Genomic DNA, 8,732 nt, shown 5'->3' with positions numbered 1-8,732 from the left:
ACCACATTGTTTACATTCATAGAGTTTTCTTCAATTAATGAGTTTTTTTCTTGTCTTGAAAGGCAACCGTGACCACTGAAGGCTTTAGAAGATTATTCTCATCCATAGGATTTTTCCTCCAGTAAAAGTTCATTTAAGAAATTGAAAGGGACTGGAAGAACTGAGAGTTTTACCACACTGTTGACATTCGTGGGTTTTTGACCAGAATGATTTCTTTCACATGTTCAAAAGCAACTGGAAAAACTGAGAGATTTCCCACATTGTTTACATTCATAAGATTTCTCTTTTTAAAAAATTATTTTATTGTTGTGCTGGTTAGGGGTACATTGTGGCATTTACAAAGGTTCTTACAATATATCAAATATATTGTATTTAAATTTACAAACTCCTCATTCTCCATTATCCCCCCACCCCCATTTGAGAAATAGTTTCAACAAGTGTCTTTTTTCTGTTTACTTTCATGTGTACACAGTATTTGCATCACATTCACCCTTTTACACCCTTTTCCTACCTCCTCCCCCCTCCCATTGGTATTAAACCCTTTCCCCTCCCCAGGCAGGATCTGTTCCTCCTTCCTGTTCTCCAATTTTGCAAAACAAAGGAAAAATAAATGACATTATTGCTTGTTTAAGATAGCTACACAGGGAATTTCCTTGAAGCACTTCCATGTGTATGTGTATTATCACACAATTTGGTTCATTTCTTCTATTTTTCTTCTTTCTACCTTAGTCTGTTATGGCTGTTTCAACCAGTTTAAAAGTTGTATATTCATTTTTATATAGGGAGTACATCACCTTTTAACTTCCTTCTTTTACCCTCCCCCTCTCGTATCTGACCTCCCTTTAGCATGATCTGGTTTTCATAATATTGCTGTATTTGTGTAAGGTCTATATTCTGCATATGAGAGAAAACATATGGCTTTTTGGCCTTCTGAACCTGGCAAAATTCACTTAAGATGATGTTCTTCAACTCCCTCCATTTACATGCAAATAACAAAATTTCATTCTTCTTTGTGGCTGAATAGAATGCCATTGTATATAAGTACCAAAGTTTTCTTAATCCATTTGTCAGTAGTGGCTTATCCTGGCTGTTTCCATAGCTTGGCTATTGTGAATAATGCTGCAAAAAACATGGGTGTGCAGGTGACTTTGTTGTAACTTGACTTACATTCCTTTGGGTCTATCCCTAGGAGTACAATTGCTGGAGAGTATGGCAATTCTATTTTTAGGTTTCTGAGGAGTCTTCATACTGTTTTCCATAGTGGTTATACAAGCTTATATTCCCATCAGCTATGTATGAGAGTTCCTTTTCCTCCACATCCTCGCCAACATTTGTTGTTGTTTGTGTTTTTGTGTTCTAACAGGAGTGAGGTAGAATCTTGATGTGGTTTTGATTTGTATTTTCTTTATTATCAGGGATGTTGAACATTTTTTCATCTGTTTTTTTCTGTTTGGCATTTGGATTTCTTCCTTTGAGAAAGTTCTGTTCAGATCTTTTGCCCATTTCTTCACTGGGTCATTGAATTTGGGGGAGTTTATTTATTTATTTATTTTTGAGCAGGTCATAAAACCCTTCACAGATGTGTAGCTGGCAAAGATTTTCTCCCATTCTATGAGCAGCCTTTTCAATTTTGACACCATTTCTGTTGTGTGTGAAGCTTTTTAATTTCACATAATCCCATCTGTCAATCCTTTCTTTTATTGTTGAGCCATTTGAGTTTTATTGAAGAAAACATTTCCTGTGCCTATTAATTCCAGTGTATTCCATGCTCTTTACTGCACTAGCTTCAAAGTTTCAGGTCTTATATTGAGTTCCTTCATCGACTTCATTAAAGTGGCTATTGAGCAGGATTCAGTAGTCCCCTCATCTTTTTACGGCTTTGGTCACCCAGCTTCTGCTGGTAAATGGCATACAGTTGGTGCCTGAACAGGGACCTGAAGGAGAATTTTGAAAGTGACTCAAAGACCCTCACAGAAGGAGGTAAGTGAGACAAGATGGGACAAAATCAGTGCAGAGTCCAGTCCAGCCTTTTCTTTCACTTGTGCATCATTTTTTTTATTATGAGGAGGAGCTCGAGTTTCCAAACAGCAGTTAAAGGACTGCTTAGAAGTAATTTGTGAGTATAATCCTTGGTTTCCTTTAGATGAAGAAGTTTGGGAGCAAGCATGTAAAAATGTTGAAAAGGCATACAAACAGGGAGAAAAGATACCTGTTCATTTTTGGATAACATGGGCTCTGGTTAAATCTGTAATTCTTATACTTGGAGGAGACAGAAGGGAAGAAAATTTAGAAAAAGATACTGTAGCCTCCCTTCATGAGTATGAATTAGATACAGGCGATATGGAAAAAATCACTAAGGAAAGTAAAAGGTGCTTTAGTCATGGCTTTACTGTGCCGGAGGAAGCTGAATGTAAACTGCTGCTTGCAGTGCCAGCAATTGCAATGGCTCCCCCAAGAGAAACTGCTGATTTTTTTCCTCCTCCCCCAGAGGAGGAGGATTGGAAAAAACATCCTGAAAGGGGAAACATTGAAGAGGAAATGTGTTACTTACATATTTGCCCTGACAAGGGCTTGGAAAGAAAGAATGACTCTTCATTAGCAGCTCACATTCCTATCCCCCCATGGCCACATGAATTGTGACTGCTATTTCCTGTTATGTTTTATATGAATAGCAATAACACTTATAATAGATTGGATATGAATCTTATAAAGGACTTTAAAAAGGCTTGTGTAACTTATGGTCCTGCTTCTCCTTTTTGTAGAGAATATTTGGCAGGATGGAGCAATCTGGGTAGATTCCCTATGACTTTCATATTGTGGCCCCTAAATAATGAAAAATTGCAGACTTTAAAAAATTAATTCAAAAACAATTAGAGCACAAACACACAGAACCTTCTTTTTCTCCTTGGAATTCCCCAGTGTTTGTTATTAGGAAAAAATCTGGAAAATGGAGACTTCTTATAGATTTAAGAAACATAAATGCATCTATGGTAACTATGGGAGATTTACAACCTAGATTGCCTACTCCGGCATGTATTCCTAAAGAATGGCCTTTGATTGTTTTAGATTTACAAGATTGCTTTTATACTACATCTATACATCCCAAAGATAGGGAAAGGTTTGCATTTTCCATTCCTAGCTTAAATCAGCAAGAACCTTTACAGAGATATCAATGGACAGTGCTGCCACAGGGTATGACAAATTCCCCCACTATGTGTCAGTATTTTGTAGGAAAAATGTTACAGCCTATTAGAGTGACATTTCCTGATGCATATATCATCCACTATATGGATGACATTTTAATTTCTCATGCATGTTCTAAACAATTACATAAAAATTTTGAAACCACACAAAAAGCTTTACAAATAGGAGGATTGGTAATAGCTCCTGAAAAAATACAAACTACTACTCCTTTTCAATATTTAGGTCATGCAGTTGAGCAACTCACTGTTTGTCCTCAAAAATCTGCCATACAAACAGACTCATTAACAACTCTAAATGACTTTCAAAAGTTACTAGGAGACATTAATTGGCTTCATCCTTTTTTAGGTATACCAAGTAATGAACTTACTAATTTGTTTTCTATCTTAGAAGGTGATACCTCCCTGGACAGCCCTCGGACTTTAACATCTGCTGCTGAAAATGAATTACAATTTTTTGGGTCACGGTTATGGACTGCCTTTCTAACAAAATTTGATCCTTTTTTCCTTGTTAATATTTCCTTCTCCACATTCTCCTACAGGAATTTTAGCCCAAGAGAACTCTCCTTTAAAATGGTTACATTTAAAACAAAAAGAAGCTAAAGTGTTATCTTCATATATTGATAATATATCATCTTTAATTACACAGGAAAAAAACAAGGTGCCTACAGATTCTGGAATTTGATCCACAACTCATTATTTTTCCCCTTACTAACAAACAATCTGTTACCCCTTAATGATAATTTAAGTAATAGTATAAGTAATTATTATGGATATATAGGTAATCATTACCTGGCAGGTAAGTTGTGGGATTTTTAAAAATGAACTCCATTTACTGTTAACACTATAATAAAATTAAATCCTGTATCTCATGCTTCAGTTTATAATATAGATGGAGCATAATCTGGTAAGGGAGGCATACATGGATCTGACTTACATGAAACTATTCAAGCTAATTATTCTTCTGCACAACAGGTAGAATTAGCAGTTCTGATTTATTTATTACAAAAAATTATAAATAAACCATTAAATATTGTCTCAGATTCAACTTACGTAGTAGGACTGTTTCCTACTGTTGAAACTGCTCTTATTTCTAGTACTCATAAAGCTATGAAAACATTATTATCCACATTACAACATCTAATACAGACTTGCACTCATCCCTTATATTAGGGCTCATTCTAATTTGCCTGGCGCTCTAGTGTGAGGAAATGAGATTGCAGATAAACTTACATGTGCAGTGTTTTCATCCCCTGAAAAACAACATCAGCATTTACATACTAATGCCAACCGATTATATGTGCTTGTCCTGTACGTCCTCCTTTACATTGTAGATCTCACCTGTCTGGTATTAATCCTTGAGGTCTATGTACTAATGAATTATGGAAAATGGATGTGACTTACATAACCTTTTTTCCACAGCAACCATATTTACATGTTGTTATTGATACTTATTCTAAATTCATTTGGGCTGTTCCTCAAAGTAATAAAAATGTTTTTGCCTTCATTGATTCTCTTTCACAATGTTTTGCAGTTATAGGAGTGCCTTCTAAACTTAAAACAGACAATGGACCTGCTTATACAGGTTGTCGATTTAAACAATTTTGTAAAAAATGGAACATTTTTCATGTCACTGGCCTCCCTTATAATCCACAAGGACAAGCTATTGTTGAAAGGGCACATAGAACTTTAAAAACACAGTTGTTAAAAAATAAAAAAGGGGGAACCCCCTGAGATACCTTAGCATTAACACTTTTCACTTTAAATTTTTAAAATTTACCACAGGGTGATATTTTGACTACAACAGATAAACATTTTGGTGAACCTCCCTCTTTGCCAGACATACAAATCCCAATTTGGTATAAATCTTTTAACTCTTGGTTGCCTGGGCTCTTACTTAAAAAGGGCAAAGGTTATGCTTGTGTTTCTACAGATGTCCATGGACCCTCTGAAACATTATGGGTTCCTCTTCAGAGCATCAGGCTCAGGAAAACCAATGAACATGTCCAACAAAGTGATGACCGCCCCTCAGAGGGAGACTCCTAAGGACAAACAAATGGAACAGGCTACATACAAGATACATGCTCTTACTTTTAAGAAGAAACATTCTCATCTATATTATATGAAAAGTTCCATCCTTACTTGGGGACAAATTAAAGCATTATCAGCAAAAGGAGAAAATGTCTTATGATCCACTGGAAGCCCCATTACTCCAGAGAATCTGTTTTTGGCCATGGTTGCTATCCTTACCTGTACATCTGCAGTGAGTGGACAAGTGTATTGGGCCTTTATACCCCATCCTCCTCTATTAAGATTAGTGGAATGGTCTGAAAGGGGACCTATTGTTTTTACTAATGATTCTGCCCACTTTCCTCCTCCTTGGAAAAGTACTGGACCAAGTCACCCTTCAGAGGAAGGGACTGCTATGAATATATCTTTGGGATATGAAATTCTGCCTTAGTGCATTGGTCATCCAGGTCCTTGTCTTCCTGTAAGCATTCAAACATGGTTTAACATACTGCCTCCTACAAAGGAAAGCCATACAGAAATTGGACTACTTGAAACATTGTCTTTAAATTTTACAGAAATTAATAATACTAACATGGGAAAACACAATCTCCCAACATGTGAGACTATATCTTGTAAACACTGGAAATATTCCCTTCCTCATTGGAGCAATTGTCATGCCAGAACTGGAAAGTCACTTGTATCTACTCATAATTTCTCTTTTATTGATTGGTACCCTCATGGATGCTTTGCACACAATTGTCCCAAAGATTGGAATAGGATTATCTCTGATTATATTAACAAAATTGTTTGGCAAAATAGTCCATTACATAGAGAACATCATATGAAAGAGCTAATGGCTGGCATGATGAGGGAATGTCATCCCCAAGGCACCAATTACTAATACAAAATATTACTTATCCAGAGCAACTTGAAATCTGGAAATTGGTTGCTGCCTCTGACAGCAATGACCTGTTGGAAAGGAAACTTTTCCAGAAGCAAATATTCCTGGTCTGATTATGTCTTTGATTATAATGCATCTTTTTATATGCAAGCATGTGTTAGCTTACCATGTCTTAGCTCTTGGAACTTTTAGTTTTGACTGCTTTGATTATAGATTATACACCTGTGTTAACAATTCTTTGTCTATTAATTGGTCCTCTCAAGCATTGTTTATATTAAGGGAAAGGAAAGATGTTTGGATGCCTGTAAACTTAACAAGAGAATGGCAACACTCTTCCTTAGAAGGTTTAATGATTAAAGTAGTGTCTAAATTATTGACATGAACAAAAAGATTTATCAAATGGATTATTCTTGCTATTGTTGGTCTGATTGCCATTGTTACTATTGCTGCCGTGGCAGGAGTAGCATTACAGACTTCCATTCAAACACATGAATTTGTTGCACAATGGCAAAATCAATCATACATGCTATGGCCTACCCAATGTAAAATCAATGAAAAGAGAGAAAGCAAAATAGGAGACCTAAACAAGCTGTATTATGGCTAGGGGATCAGATAGTTAGCATACAACATCAATTAATGCTTTCTTGTGATTGGAATGTTGCTATGTATTGTGTTACTCCAGCAAAATATAATACTTCCTGATATAGTTGGGAACAAATAAAATACCATTTACAAGATCTTAGAGGTAATATCACCTTAGATGTGAAAGAATTAAAAAGTGACCTTTTTAACACATTCAAAAGTAAATTGCCTGCCATTTCTTATGAAGTCTTGGCAAAAGGTATTGCGATGCTTTACAAGGTATGGATCCTAGGTCTTGGCTTCAAAGCATTATGCATAGTGTATTAGGAGCCAACATTACTTTTATTGTTTGTCTTGTCATTTTTTGTATAGGATACTCCTGTCTCCAATGACAATTAAATTCTTACAAAACTTCTGAAGCCATGGTCACATTGGGATTGCTACGTTTAAAAAATAAAAAAGGGGGAATTGTCGGAGCCAGCAGTGGGACCTTGCCTGTGTGAGTCAGCATCTGGCCTTGTGAGAAAGCTCCAGGGAACTGGTACAAAAGACTCAGACCAGACCTTGCCTGTGTGAGAAAGCCAGATGTCCAGAAAAACAGTATTCAATGTTCCCAGATGGCTTCGTGTCCTTCAGATGTAAATAAGAAAGTTATGTTGACAGTGTGCTTCTCCTGCTTCTCTGTTCCCATTTTAAAGGAGACATAACAAAGAGTTAATTTTAATTGTGCTTCCCTGTACTAATGTAACCTTGACACATAATACTTGGCATGCTTTCTCTGACCAAATGCTCTCTGTGTAAATAGAGTTTATAAAAAGCAATGTATACTTCATTAAAGTGGCCATTGAGCAGTACTCAGAAGTCCCCTCATCTTTTTACAGTTTTGGTCACCCAGGTCCTGCCAGTAAATGGCATACACTGTCTTATTGCTCTTGCTAGGAATTCCAAGACTATGTTGAATAAAACTGGAGAAAGTGACACCCTGGTCTCACTCCTGACTTTAGAGGGAACGTTTTCAGTTTTTTCCTACTTAGTATGATGTTAGCTATAAGCTTGTCATGTACAGCCTTTATTATGCAGAGGTACTTAGTTTCATCAGAGCTTTAATCATGAAAGCATGTTGAATTTTACTGAAGGGTTTCTCTGCATCTATTGAGATGATACTGTGGTTTCTGTCTTTGCTTCTGTTAAAATGCTGTATTATATTTAATGATTTTTGTATGTTGAACCAACCCTGAATGCCTGGGATGAAACCAACTTGATCATCATGGTATATGATATTTTTGATATGTTGTTGAATTCAGTTTGCCAATATTTTATTGAGGACATGCGCATCCATGTTCATTAAAGACATTGGCCTTTAATTCTCTTTTTTTGTTGTGTCCTTTTTTATTTGAGGGATATGTGTAATATGGGCTTCATAGAATGAGTTTGGCAGTATTCCTTCCTTTTCTATTTCATGGAAACATTTGAGGAGTATTGGTAATTTTCTTTAAAGGTCTAGTAGAATTCAGGAGTGAATCTATCAGGTCCTGGACTTTTCTTTTTTTGGGAGACTCTTTACTGCTTTTTGATTTTATTACATGTTATAGATCTTTTTAGGTTATCAATATCCTCTTGGTTCAGTTTTGGTTGGTCATATGTATCCAGAAATTTGTCTGTTTCTTCTAGCTTTTTCCAATTTAACTGAATATAGGTCTTCAAAGTAGTTCTTAATCCATTTCCTGGATTTCCTTGGTATTTGTTATGATCTTCCCTTTTTCATTTCTAATTTTATTAGTTTGGGTCTTTTCCCTCTTCATTTTAGTCAGATTTACTAAGAGCTTGTTAATCTTGTTTATCTTCTCAAAGAACCAGCTTTTTGTTTTCTTGATTTTTTGTTTGTTTTTTTGGTCTCTATTTCATTGACTTCTGCACTTTTTTCATAATTTCTTTCTTTTTGCTAGTTTTAGGTTTATCTTGTTCTTGTTTTCTAAGAGTTTGAGATGCAGAATTGGATCATTTATTTGAGATCTTTCTGTTTTTTTAATATATGCACT

The 8,732-nt window shown here is 35.8% G+C and overlaps 1 long non-coding RNA gene across 1 annotated transcript; it reads left to right on the top strand.

Moving 5' to 3' along the window:
* The first annotated feature begins 1,828 nt into the window (after window positions 1–1,828).
* LOC141424905 (uncharacterized) lies at window positions 1,829–8,062 on the top strand. Its single transcript, XR_012449849.1, has 2 exons — window positions 1,829–1,980; window positions 5,134–8,062. It is a non-coding gene; the product is annotated as an uncharacterized lncRNA (long non-coding RNA).
* The last annotated feature ends 670 nt before the right edge of the window (window positions 8,063–8,732 follow it).

The sequence above is a fragment of the Castor canadensis genome, chromosome 7 (assembly GCF_047511655.1).
Source record: "Castor canadensis chromosome 7, mCasCan1.hap1v2, whole genome shotgun sequence".
In the NCBI taxonomy this organism is placed as follows: Eukaryota; Metazoa; Chordata; class Mammalia; order Rodentia; family Castoridae; genus Castor; species Castor canadensis.
Note: the sequence above shows the minus strand (reverse complement) of the source record. Positions and strands in the feature narration are given on the sequence as shown.